At 41.9% G+C, this 14,775-nt stretch overlaps 1 long non-coding RNA gene and 1 pseudogene across 1 annotated transcript; both read right to left on the bottom strand.

Moving 5' to 3' along the window:
* Positions 1-280: 280 nt before the first annotated feature.
* LOC148930851 (uncharacterized) lies at positions 281-2,248 on the bottom strand (annotated as a pseudogene).
* A 10,272-nt stretch (positions 2,249-12,520) lies between these two features.
* Positions 12,521-13,095, bottom strand: LOC148930850 (uncharacterized). The gene is made up of 2 exons (XR_016136609.1): positions 12,979-13,095; positions 12,521-12,743 (listed from the first exon to the last, which is right to left on the bottom strand). It is a non-coding gene; the product is annotated as an uncharacterized LOC148930850 (long non-coding RNA).
* Positions 13,096-14,775: the final 1,680 nt, after the last annotated feature.

The following is a 14,775-nucleotide window of genomic DNA, read 5'->3' as shown; positions in this document are numbered from 1 at the left end:
TGAGATTAATTTATATAACAATTATTATATTAATAAAAATTCAATATATAATTTATATATTTACCATAAAATTGAAAGTTATCTTTTTTTAGTTATCTATGTCATAAAATTAGTCAACGAAGTGTCGAATTAGGAGTACAAAAATAAAAAATATAAATTTTACTGGGTTATCGGGCTAGCCCATTGGGTTTTTGGGTCTGGCCCTAACGGGTTGCGGGTTAATCGGGTGCGGACTTATCGGGTTTTATTTTTATCGGGCTAGAAATTTCCGACCCTAACCCTATAAATTTAGCGGGCTATTCAGGCCAGCCCACGAGTTGCGGGCTACATTGACATCCCTGCATGACACATAAATGGAGAAAATAGAGGCATTTTTAACCATGCTCCGTTGGTGCAGACAAAATCCAAGAAGCTTCACAATATGGCGATGGCGAATTTGAGAGAGAACCTCTGCTTCATTCCTAAAAGAGGAGTCAAAGGTAGGATTATCTCCTTCAAATCTGTGGAGCTTTTTCACAGCAACAACTTTTCCAGTGGGCAGTAGAGCTCTGTAGACACTTCCATATGCTCCAGTTCCAATGCAGTATCTCAAGTCAAAGTCTTGTGTTGCTTCAATGATGTCTTGATATGCAATGTTGCCATCGAAGTTCCAAATCTTGAATATGTCTCCATGTTTGGGATCAGGTGTCACTGAGGAGGAGGCACCTTTCCTACCCCTTGTGAAGAAGATGAAATAGATCCCACATAGTATAAAAAACACAAAGATTAGATAATAAATCATTTCCACAGTAATCCTGGATTTTTCCGGAGGATGTAGATTGGTGTTTTCGTGGAACGATTCGATCCCAAACTTACGCCATACGTTGGCTGGAATCTCACCTTCTAAATTATTCTAGGACAAATCTATTCCCTCCAAACTTGAAATAGATGTAGGGACTTCACCAAAAAGATGGTTCCAAGAAAGATCGATATTGAGAAACTGTGCATTAGCAACATTTCCCAACAGAGAAGGTATCCTTCCTTCGATTGAACAGTATCTGAGGCCTATGGTTTTGATACAAGGAAGGCTGTGTATTCCTGCTTCAAAAACACATTCCAAGCTATTGCCATCCAAATTCAAGATTTCCAATCTTGTTAATTGGCTCATAGTTGCAGGCAGAGAGCCATTGATGTCATTGAAGTTCAAATCAAGAGCTATCAAATGGAGGAGGTACCCTATTCCAGAAGGAATGGAACCGGAAATGCTATTAGAAGAAATGAGAAGCACCTCTAAGTTAGTGAGATTTGATAGTGAAAGAGGCAGCTCACTTTTGAGAGAATTGTATGACAAGTCGAGATGAGTTAGCTTGGATAAATTTCCTATGTTATGTGGAATGACACCATGAATGTTGTTATAAGATATGTCAAGAACCTCTAAGTTAGTGAGATTTGGCAGTGAAAGAGGCAGATCACTCTGGAGTCGATTGTATGACAAGTCGAGATGAGTAAGTTTGGATAAGCTTCCTATGTTAGGTGGAATGACACCACTAATATCATAGTTATAAGAAATGTCAAGCACATGTAACTCACTCAGATTTGCTAATGAAAGAGGTAGCTCACTCTGAAGGTAGTTGTGTGGCAAATAGAGATGAGTAAGTTTGGATAAGCTACCTATTTCAGGTGGAATGACACCATTGATGTTATAGTTATCAGAAATGTCTAGAACGCGTAACTCACTCAGATTTGCTAATGAAAGAGGTAGCTCACTCATAAGGTAGTTGTGTGACAAATCGAGATGAGTAAGTTTGGATAAGCTACCTATTTCAGGTGGAATGACACCAATAATGAAACGGTTATGAGAAATGTCTAGAACGCGTAACTCACTCAGATTTACCACTGAAGGAGGCAGTTGGGAATTGAGTTGATTATTGGAGAAATTGAGATAAGATAGGTTGGAGAGGTATATCTCCATAGAGACCACACGAGCTCAGATGAATGCTAATGAGAGATGTGAAAACAAGGGGATCAAGATGGCGAAGATCGTGACACCAATTTTGATTATCACATCCTACTATAGATTGCAGGCTTATCTGTGCAACGCGGCCATGATCGTCACAGGTAATGCCTTCCCAGTGGCAGTGATGAGCTGAGGAGTTGATATAAGGCCATCCGAAATCCTTCAACGCCTTCAATTCTCTGCTCGAATTAGAAATATTCATTGCTACAATTTTACTCAACATAGTGTGGTGAGGAAGAGCATCCACAAAACACACATCTTTATATATAGTATGGTCTAGGAGTTGTAGCTCCAATATCATCACTCTATATATAATACTATAATTGTTGCCTGATTAACTTAACAAGTTTCAACATCATTATTCAGTCCCACGCGTTAATATATTTCTACGCTTTTATTCTATTCCTCATTTTACGCTAGAATGTGGAAAATATCCATGCAATCAAATTGTCACGATGTGATGGAAATATGATAATAAAAATATGTATAATTCTGAAGTACTTTTGTATACTACCTTCGTCCATAAAATTTATTCTTAGAGCATCTTCGAGGGCGCCCTTCCTACTAGGACTTCCAGTAGGACTTCCCGCAATAAAATTAAATTCACAATTATTCAATTTACGGAATTAAAATTTACGGAATTAAAATTTCGACACGAATACGAATGGGGAAATGCGAATATTTCATTAAAAAAACATACATTATTCGGAAAAAAAATTACATAGTCAATAAAAAAAATTAACCACATCAACGTCCATCCCTCCCTCCGCGTCCAAATCTCTTCGATGATATCCTCCTAAAGTCGAATATGGGCATCTCTTTGCCGCATGTCGGCAAAATGCGCGCAACCGCTCAACCTCTCCATGAGGTACCCCATGTTCACATTCGCGCTGACCACGCCGTGACTTGGACCGACACCCGTATCATCTTCGTTGGTCCACTGAGTCATTTCGTCACCTTCACTTTCGACAATCATGTTATGCAAAATGATACATGCGTACATGATGTCGCCGATGTTGGGAATATACCACATCCGTGAAGGACCCTTCACCATTGCCCATCGACTTTGGAGCACACCAAATGCCCGCTCAACATCCTTGCGCGCTACCTCCTAACGGCTCGCAAAGTAGGACTTCTTTTGTCCGACCGCATGCTTGATCGTCTTCACAAAGACGGGCCGGTTTGGGTATATCCCATCCGCCAAATAGTATCTCATATTGTGCTGGTTGCCGTTGGCGACGAAACTGATGGTGGGACCAACGCCATTGCACTGATCGTTGAACATGGGCGACGACTGGAGGACGTTGATGTCGTTGTTCGACCCGGCGACTCCAAAATAAGCATGCCATATCCACAGCCGGTAGTCAGCTACAACTTCAAGGATCATCGTGGGATGCTTGGCTTTGAAGCCGGAAGTGTGTATCCCCTTCCAGGCGGCGGGGCAGTTCTTCCACTCCCAATGCATACAATCTATGCTGCCCGACATCCCAGGGAACCCGTGCACCGACCCGTGCATATTTATCAGCTGCTGGCAGTCTTCGGGGCTCGGACTTCGAAGATAGCGATCCCCGAATATCTCTCTAACGCCCGCGCAAAAATTCTGCAGACACTCGACGGCTGACGACTCGCCAATGTGGAGGTATTCGTCGAACATGTCGGCCGGGCCTCCGTACGCCAGTTGCCTGATTGCGGCAGTGCACTTCTGTAAGGGCGTGTATTCGGGTTTGCCAGCCGCATCCTCCCTGATCCTGAAAAACTCGTATCTTCTCTCTAAAGCACCCACGATATGCATAAACAACGGACGATGCATCCTAAAACGTCGTCGGAATAAGGCATCCCCAAAACGCGGCTGCGGAGCGAAGTAGTCCTAATACAACCGAATATGTGCAGCAATGTGGTCTCGGGGTACATGACGTCACCGATGGATTGGCCGAGGTACCGCCGCCTGCTGCCGCCGCTGCTGCCTCTGCCGTAGCAATCGATCAATCGCCCCTTCCACAACGACATCCAATTCATTCTCACTATCATTATCACTAGCGCCCCCATCACTACCACCCGCACGACTACTAACCATTCTAGATATACTTGAAAATAGAGTTTAGAGAGAGAAACTTGTCAACACAAGTGATGTGAATGAAATGAAGTTCAACGAGCAGTATTTATAGAGTTTTTAAAAAAAAATCAATTTTAACTCGGACGTCTGACTGTGACATCCGACCCACGCCACAATGGCGGACGTCCGGTCGGACGTCGATCGGATATCCGAGCCCATCCGACGTCCTCACGGGACGGGCGTGTCCGAGTTTTTCCTTCACTACGGTGGACGTCCGGTCGGACTTCCGCGACGTCCGCCGTTGGAGATGCTCTTAGTAGTTGACATTATGAGTTTTAAAACAAAATTAATAATGTAAAAAAGATATAGAGAAAAAGTGATTGAAATACTTTTAGAAAAGTGTGGCTCATATGATAAAAAATTACTATAAATAAATAGAAAATAATTTTTGTGGACATACCAAAAGAGAAAATAAGGCTATAAAATTATACTCCCTTCGTTCGATAGTAATAGGGGCGTTTTTCCATTTCCGTCTGTTCCATAGTAATAGAGTCATTTTCTTTTTAGTAAAAGTCAACACATTTTTCCACACCTACTTTACTCTCTCTTACTTTTTTCTATCTTCATCTCTCTACCTTTTTTTATTTTTCACTTTATTCTCTCTTTACTTAACTCACCTAACACAATTTTTCTTAATCTCCGTACCGAAAAGTTTTGCTTCCATTACTATGAAACGGAGGGAGTATAAAATTTTGTGTTAAATAAAAAATGATACAAACAGATAGAGAGTGATACGGAGGTCAACCCAACTCCGATCAAAGAGACACCGGAGGGTGAAGCAGAAACAGAGGAAGGAGCTGGAGAGTTCATTACCTCGGAGGAAGAGGTGCGGGCGGTCGATATCCAGAAGTTCAACGACCGACCGAGGAGGCAACCGAAGCCGGTGGTCAGATACGGCGACTTCGTGTCACGCTGAGAAGACCATGCTGATTTAATTTTGTTTACTTTAATATTAGTGTTTTTGGATATTTGTTTTTGGCCTTTTGGACTGTTTTAATTAATTATTTGAGTCGAGCCCAATAAGCTCCTTTCCGGGTTTTCTTGGTGATTCTTTCCCGGATCGCAAAAGAGAGTCGAATCATCTAGGGTCCTTAGAATATAAAAGGGAGCTATGTTATGAATTGTCTATCAAGAAATAACATATTTTTCCAATTTTCTCGTCTTCTTTACTTTTATCGCAACCCTAATATTGGAGCTGATCTCGGGGAAAGCCCGGGACGTCCACCGTATCTTCTCGCCGTCGATCTCTCATCGACGTCGAAACGTTGTTAAGGGGGAAATCCCTTAACAATTGGTGCTTCCATTGTTGAATTCATGACAGGTACTCACTTAGGCATGGGCCGAACAGACCCCATGTGTTCCTTACCGGTGGTTACAGATCCGGTAATCTCACTGGCCACCGATCCACCACCCCTGGATCCCGTCAAGACTTTGCTCGAACATTTGGTGGCTAGCATGGCTAGGTTTGAAGCCAGGATGGATGACTACGATCGCAGACCACCCTCGACACGCCACCCGCTCGTCCTATGCAGCGGTCTCTCGAGGTCACCATGCCCAGTATTCCCCCTTTGTCGGCAGTAAGTGTCACTGTGCCATCTCTGCCGCTACCAGCGAGCGCGCCGTTCCTTGGGTTTCATGATGGTGTTCGTCACAACCCTAATGGGCCCTCCCTTTCGCATCGTCCTAATACTAGGCTGCGTCCTTTTCCGCTGGAACAACACACATCGTGGGATTTCCCTTCCTCGACGCGTCCATCACCAGCAGGTGACTCATGGGGGATCCGACCCCAGGAGCAGCAGTTTCGGAGCAGTGGATCAACCTGGGAATTGCCGGGTCAACGACAGTCGGTGAATACTCCGTTTCCCGACAGGTCGAAGGGGTTGGAGATGAAACCACCACGTTTTGACGGCTCAAATATGGTAAGTTGGATTTCACGAGTTCAATTTTATTTCGATCACCACGGACTACCTGATGATTATCGTTTGCATTATGCGGTAATGCTTTTTGAACCCGCGGTGGCGGAATGGGTTTTTAATTATCGCGACGGCAACCCGATGGCGAGGTGGAGTGATTTTTTGGAGGATGTTCGCCGCCGTTTTGATCCCAAATGCTTTGTGGATTATTTCGGGGTGTTGGCCAAGTTATGTCAGACCGGGGCGTTGGAGGATTATAACAACGAATTCGAGGGGATGTTGAATAGATTTCGAGGAGTTCCGGACAGCAGATTGGTGACCCTATATGTTGAAGGGCTACAACAGCCGGTCAGAAACCAGGTCAAATTCCAATATCCTCCATCAGTAGCGGCTGCGATTGCTCTAGCCTTGGAATTCGATGCGGCTATTGACAAGCAGCCAGCCCAACCAGTCGGGCAGCGCCGACCTTGGCAGCCTCGCGAGAGCAAAAATCAGGCGGGCCCCCAACCGACACAGCTGGCACTACCCGATCCTCATATAAACCGCACCGGACCAGCACCGTCGAAAGGGTCTGATTTCGCCGGCCTGCCAGTGCTGCGATTGACCGGGGCTCAGAAGGCGGAACGCACACGGCTGGGGCTGTGCTGGTATTGCCCGGACAAATGGGTGCCCGGCCACGTGTGTAAGAAAACATTTCTGGTCTATATGAGTATGGACGACGACGACTCGATAGTAGAGGAAGAAGCGCCGCGTACTGAAGATATAATCACAGCTGACTTATCACATATTTACGCTATGAAAGGGAGGCCACGTTCAAACTCTATGCTGCTCCAGGGACAGATCGGCTCCGAGACCGTGCAGATATTAATCGACAGATATTAATCGACACAGGTAGCTCTCATGATTTTCTTCACCCCAGGATAGCGGAGAAGTTGAAGCTGCCGCTGACTGTAGTGCGGCCGTTCCGCGTTTATGTGGGGAATGGTGAATCACTGGTATGTGCATTTGCAAGTGTGGCGACGGAAGTGAGGATTCAGGAGGAAACCTTTACAATCACACTGCACATTTTGCCAATACATGGCCCAGACGTGGTGTTAGGTTTGGCGTGGTTACGGTCCTTGCGAAGGGTCACGAATGATTTCGTCGCTGGCACTATTGAATTTGTCCGAGATGAAGTGCCTGTTTGCTTGAAGGTTATTCCTACAGAATTGCGTGAGGTCTCGCTTCGTTCAGCATCTCTGTTGCTACTACATTCGACCGACGCGCACGCCTTTGAGTTGGTGGAACTACCTCCTGACGCGGGTAATACCAACGTGGGTGCTGTTTTTCCCGCTGATCTACCGGCGGAGGTACTGGCGGTATTGGAAGAGAATAAATCAGTTTTCCAGGTGCCATCCGGGATGCCACCTATGCGCCCTTTTGATCACAAGATACACTTGTTGCCGAACTCGAAGCCGGTGAATGTCCGCCCATACAGATACCCTTATTTCCAGAAGACTGAGATCGAGCGTCAGGTTTAGGAGATGCTTGACACGGGCATTATTAGAAGAAGCCAAAGCCCCTTCTCATCACCGGTCCTCTTAATCCGAAAGAAAGATGGCTCGTTCCGATTTTGTATTGATTATAGAGCTTTGAACTCTGCTACAGTGCCGGACCACTTTCCCATCCCGACGACAGATGAGCTGTTTGATGAGCTGGGTGATGCACGCATCTTCACTAAATTGGACTTACGCGCCGGTTATCATCAGATTCGTATGCACTCTGCAGATGTGTTCAAGACTGCTTTCCGGACACACGATGGCCATTTCGAGTTTCTGGTGATGCCGTTTGGGCTGACAAACGCTCCTTCAACGTTCCAAGCTGCAATGAATGAGATATTCCGGCCCCTTCTCCGCCAATCAGTTATTGTATTCTTTGATGATATTCTGATCTACAAACTGCTTAATCGTGGAAGGAATGGGCCAAGCGACCATAGCCTCAATTTTTTTGTTATCTATCCTTGCTTCGCATAGTTTTTTTGTTAAATTGTCCAAATGTACTTTCTGTCATTCTACTGTGGATTATCTAGGGCATTTAATCGAAGACGGGCAGTTGAGGGCGGATCCAAAAAAAATTGAGGCTATGGTCGCTTGGCCCATTCCTTCCACGATTAAGCAGTTGCGAGGGTTTTTGGGCCTGGCGGGTTATTACAGGCGATTTGTCGCGGGTTATGCTTCTATTGCAGCCTCCTTGACAGAATTGCTCAAGAAGGACGCGTTTCAGTGGACGCCAGCGGCAGAGGAGAGTTTTAATGCTCTTAAGACAGCGATGACTTCAGCCCCGGTGTTACGATTACCAGATTTCTCTAAGACATTTTATTTGGAGACAGATGCCTCCGATTTCGGTGTGGGGGCTGTGTTGTTGCAGGAGGGTCATCCCTTAGCCTTTTTCAGTAAGAAGCTTGGCCCGAGGCGGCGTGTCACTTCGACGTATCACAAGGAGTTGTATGCTATCGTCGAGGCAGTGCAAAAGTGGAGACAATACTTATTGGGAAGGGAATTCGTGATTCGCAGTGACCAGAAGAGTTTAAAGGAGTTGCTGCAGCAGGTCATTCAGACACCGGATCAACAGTTGTATGTCCGGAAGTTAATGGGGTTTAAATTCCGGATTGAGTACAAGACGGACGCGTCGAACAAGGTGGCTGACGCTTTATCGCGCCGTGACATGGAGGTAGAGGAAGCTGGTGCAGATGCAAAGCTGCTGTCCGCAGTGAGCCACCCTATTCCAGATATCATGGAAATTTTGAAGGAGGAGAATAGGACATTGGGGGAGTTGTTGGCGCTGCACATTGCGATTAAAGTGGGTACTGCCAAACCCCAATTCTAGGCGGTGGATGGTTTGGTGTATTTTGGCCGGCGCATTATGGTGGCTAAAGCTTCATCGGCAAAGGAGGCCCTACTTTATGAACATCACAGTACCCCACTGGCGGGCCACCCGGAGATTGAACGTACATTCCGTCGTTTGGCCGCTTCGTTCTTTTGGGATCATATGCGCAGGGATGTTAAGCGATTTGTCGCGGCATGTTTCGAGTGTCAGACGACGAAATATTCAACCCAGAAGCCGGCAGGTCTTCTGCAGCCATTGCCGATTCCGTCTCAAGTCTGGGAGGACGTTTCTATGGATTTCATCACTAGCCTACCGCAGTCCCGGGGGTATACGACCATTTTAGTGGCGGTCGATCGGTTGTCGAAGTACGCGCACTTTGCGCCCCTTCCGGCGAGGTTTGATGCGTGGCGGGTGGCTAACCTTTTTATTGACACAGTGGTTAAGCACCACGGGTTTCCAAAGAGGCTGGTGTCGGACATAGACCCCTTATTTTTGAATGAGGTGTGGGAGCACATGTTGCAATTGAGTGGAACTAAGCAGCATTTTACTACCGCCTACCACCCCCAATCGGATGGCCAAACGGAGGTGAGGAACCGGGGTCTAGAGCAGTATTTGCGTACATTTGTGGCTGATCGTCCGTCGAAGTGGGCGAACTTTTTACCTTGGGCAGAGCTCGCCCTAAATTGTTTCTACCATGAGGGGTTGGGCACTTCTCCCTACCACGCTCTTTACGGTCGAGAACCGCCGGCATTGATTGCGGCACCTCCCTCGGCAGCGACACCGCCCGACGTAGCTCGGGACATTCGGCAGCGGGGTGAATTAATTGTGACATTAAGGAGAAACTTAGAGAAGGCCCAGAACCGTATGCGAACCACGGCTAATCGCCATAGGCGACACTTGGAGTTTAAGGTGGGGGATCACGTTCTCTTGAAGCTGCAACAATACCGTCAGCATTCAGTTGCTCGCCCTATCTCGGCTAAGTTAGCTCGCCGATTTTATGGTCCATTCGAGGTTCTTGAACGCATAGGCCCGGTTGCTTACCGGTTGAGATTACCAGAGGGTAGCAGGATCCACGACGTGTTTCATGTCAGCCTATTGCGACCGTTTGTGGAAGGGTCGCAGCATGCGACGCAGGATTTTCCAGTTGTGTTCGCAAGGGGACAGCCCATTTCTCGCCCAGTTAGACTGCTGCAGCGTCGCGTGGTGTGGAGCGACGGCTCACCGACAGAGGAAGGTCAGTTACAGTGGAGTGATGACGGGGGCGCAACTCTGACTTGGGAGCCGATGGAGTTGATTGAGAAGCAATTTCCAGACCTCCTTGTGGACAAGGATCTTCTTAACGAGGGGGGAGTTGATACGGAGGTCAACCCAACTCCGATCAAAGAGACACCGGAGGGTGAAGCAGAAACAGAGGAAGGAGCAGAAACAGAGGAAGGAGCTGGAGAGTTCATTACCTCGGAGGAAGAGGTGCGGGCAGTCGATATCCAGAAGTTCAACGACCGACCGAGGAGGCAACCGAAGCCGGTGGTCAGATACGGCGACTTCGTGTCACGCTGAGAAGACCATGCTGATTTAATTTTGTTTACTTTAATATTAGTGTTTTTGGATATTTGTTTTTGGCCTTTTGGACTGTTTTAATTAATTATTTGAGTTGAGCCCAATAAGCTCCTTTCCGGGTTTTCTTGGTGATTCTTTCCCGGATCGCAAAAGAGAGTCGAATCATCTAGGGTCCTTAGAATATAAAAGGGAGCTATGTTATGAATTGTCTATCAAGAAATAACATATTTTTCCAATTTTCTCGTCTTCTTTACTTTTATCGCAACCCTAATATTGGAGCTGATCTCGGGGAAAGCCCGGGACGTCCACCGTATCTTCTCGCCGTCGATCTCTCATCGACGTCGAAACGTTGTTAAGGGGGAAATCCCTTAACGGAGAGAGTATTAGAATTGAAGTAAACGGTCAATTGCCATTGACTAGGACTTAGAAGTCTATACTCGAGTCACTATTAACCATTATTAATCAACCTAACTTACAAGGGGCAAGTCTACAAGATATTCCACAAAATTATGTTTTAATCTGAAAACCTATTAGTATTTGATATTTTAAGATAGTACTATACTACACTTACTCTCAACAATGGAATAGTTAAGGAAAGACATATCATAGAAATGAAGTTATCAGAAATATCCAACGACTGCCTATAGTTTAGAGCATCTCCAACCATTCCACTAAACTCAAACTCATTTTAGTGTAAATCACACACTAAATATTGATTTTACTCCAACCATTTACACTAAACTCAAACTTAAAAGAATATTCTCTATATTATGCCTTTTTTACTCACAAAATTTGAAAAACTTTTAGGTATTGATTTAGTGTAAATCTAAAGATAGGTATTTTTTTCTCAAAAACCAAAAATAGGATAGGTTTTTTAGTACTATTGGAGCAAAATACATATCCCATTTTAGATTTTAGTGTACCCTTGGAGATGGTCTTAGTGAGATTTGAAAGGGAATGAGGCAACTATCCTAATACTCCTATTTCTTATTTTTATGGTAAAAATGAATTGTACTACCTCCGTCCCTGAAAGTTTGATACAGTTTACCATTTCAATCCGTCCCTGAAAGTTTGACACACTTCACTTTTTACCATTTTTGTAGTGGACCTCATATTCCACTAACTCATTCATATTCACATTCTATTATAAAACTAATACTTTAAAAGTATGACTCACATCCCACCAACTTTTTCAACTCAGTTTCTATTACATTTTTTAAAATTCGTGCCGGATCAAAGTGTGCCAATATTTAGGGGGCGGAGGTAGTAATTTTTTAGAAATATTAATCATCAAAGCGACAATGTTTTGATGTGTCATCTTGTCACTTGAACACTAATTTTGTAATGTCATCTCAATGTCAATTTAAATTTTCATGGCGGATACACTACATAGAACTTAGTTTTGCTAGAATATTTGATTTGTGGAAAATTGACTACACACTAAAATTTATGTATTTTTTACCATACTTAAAATTCATAGGAAATATTTGAATTAACTATATTTAGCGACAATTGATCATTTTTTTTAACGTTCAATCATATACTTCCTTTGTCTCATTAAAAATGAAATATTGTCCTTTTGAGGTTGTCCCATTAATGAAATATTTTCAGAAATGAAAACAACAATCATTTCTACTTTTTCATCTCTCTTATATTATTCTCTTCTCATTATCACAAAACAACGCTATATAAAAGCATATGCCTAAAAATAAATATTTCATTTATAATAGAATAGTTGGAGTATTTTATTCATATATTACTATCACTCAAAAAGTTGTCAAAAGTGATGATCCAATTTCGACGTGAGACTATTAGTCCATGTAAGTAAGTATATTTTGGGCCGGATCGATAGTGGAATTGCGGCCCAAAAGAATTAAGGACCAGCCCAACTCTTTTGAACTGAGATTGAGTGAGAATTTCAATAGCATATGGAGTAGATAGGTATACCGTATATGTGATTTACTGATTTACATCTTTAAACTTTCATATTTTAAACAAAGAATGCATATGAGAAAGCATAAAGAAATCTAGACATTACAAAATTTATTCTTTACAAAATTTTAATAACTCAGAACCCAACTCTAAATTAACAATTTTAAATAAATAAAAAAAACTCAGAACATTGATTCAGTTAGCTCACTCACTGATTAAACTAGCATAAACTTTGCACTTAAAAATGCTATCTCAACATGATAACTAGCATTCACCTTGTAAAAAGGAAAAGTTTTGTTCATATCGGCTGCAAATTGCAGGTGCCTTCCTTCCTTAGCAAACGTAGGACTTTTCGCAAGCGCCTTCACTGCTTAAATGAAACAATTAATTATACAATAAATCAACATAATTTAGTGATCAAGAACGGCATAGATGTTGGTATTGAGTCTAAATCAACCAAAATAAGTGATTATTTTTGGCAATTATGTTGGGACATCAGCTCAATGGGATGCTAATGCGAAGAAATTTCATCAACTACAGCAATGCCGATTTACAGTAATGGACATGGATGATCGTATAGAAACAGGAGTATATGAAATTACCTCTTCAAACATCCGAAATGAAATGCCATTACTGCAGATTTGTTGCAGAAATTTGTAGAAATTTCAGCGAATTTTGATGTTTGGGAATTTGGGAGTTATTAGTCAAAATTAGGGCATAGTCAACGACAATATAATACTAACATTCAATAACATTTTATAATCCTAATAAAATGACAAATCCTTTTATTAAATTAATTTGTTGTTTCTTTTGGACTTGTTCACTTTTTCTACTTTGCAAATTGCAACTAGAACATTTTAATATTTTATATAGTGTTTTATTGCAACGTTGCAACTAAATCATTTTAATATATATATTTCCTTTTATGTCGACGAATATATAACACGTTTGACAAATTCTGATTTTAAGAAATTAATTGATCAATATTGGTGGATATAAACTAGATAAAATATAATAGTACTATTACTGAGACCTCATGATTAAAAAAGTGTTTTTGTATAAATATGGAAAATGTATTTGTAATATATTGATATACTAGTATAAAATAATTCATGTTCTAAAAATAAAAAATAATATTGAGCACTTTTTATCATTCTATATTTTAGAAGTTTGAAATCTAAATAAAAATACGGGATTTTTTATTGCAAAAGTAGTGTGAATAATTGTACTAGTCTATAAAAGTATTTAACATCTTACTAAATCAAAAATGTACTAAATGCAATATAAATCCTCTTAGATTATTTTCTTTGATTATTTTTCCCAGATTCCAAACTTTTAATCTCTTTATAATTTCACCTCTTTACAATTTAACATATATAAAGAAAACATCACAGTGGCAAAATTAGAAAAATTCAATATAGCATGTGACAATATAAATCCGTGGACGGCCGCCTATCCACCTTCATTAATATAATTGCTCAATAGTAGTATATGATTATACTCTATATTCCAAGAAAATACTTGTTTATTACATCAAACTTTCCTCTTCAATCCCATCACAATCACACACGTTTTGTCCTATCCTCTTCCTTCATATTCAAGATTGCTTCTACTATATAAACAAGCTCCACCACACTAAATTTCATCGACAATTATACTTATACTATCACATTTTATTTCATATATACATCTAGCTACCTTGAAAAAAAAAATCAAGAATGTCTAATCAGATAACTTTAGTTGTATCAACTTTCTTTCGGGTTCAAATCTCTCCACTCCCACGTTCTATTTCGGCCTTTCCAAAAGGGCTTGGAAATGGACGGGGGAGAGCTTCAACTTCGATTCGTGCAATGGGAAACGATGGTAAGAGGCCGAATCGACGAGACTATAGACCCGTGGATGAAAATATGATTGTTTTGAAGATGAGAATTCAAGAAATGGAGACAAAGGAGAGAGAGAATCATTTGGAGAGAGGAAATGAATGGTATGAGAATTATGAAACCAATGTGTATGATTTTGTAGGGATTGTGCAAATGTTAATGATGAATAATAGGCCTAGTTTAGTTTTGGGAGTGATTGTTCTATTATTGATTACTTCATCAACATCTCTGGCTACTGTATTGTCCTATTTACATAGCATTTTAATGTAAATATTAGTATGATCTATTCAAACATTCAATTTAATATAGTGAAATGTTCAATTAAAGTTTTGAGACTATTTCGTACAAAATGGTTGATTAAAAATGGACATTTATTAGCTATTCCATTATTTTAATTTGAATAAATATTATTTTTATCAAGTACTAGTGATGGGTAGATTCTCCTTTCGCTCTCATGTTCCTACAATCTATCAACACATACCCTACCTTAAATCAATACTAGTAATATATTGGGATTTT

This window comes from Salvia hispanica, chromosome 3, assembly GCF_029641045.1.
Source record: "Salvia hispanica isolate PSC_SH4W2 chromosome 3, Shi_PSC_v1, whole genome shotgun sequence".
NCBI lineage: Eukaryota > Viridiplantae > Streptophyta > Magnoliopsida > Lamiales > Lamiaceae > Salvia > Salvia hispanica.
The sequence above is the reverse complement of the archived record's forward strand: the minus strand, read 5'-3'. Positions and strand labels throughout refer to the sequence as shown.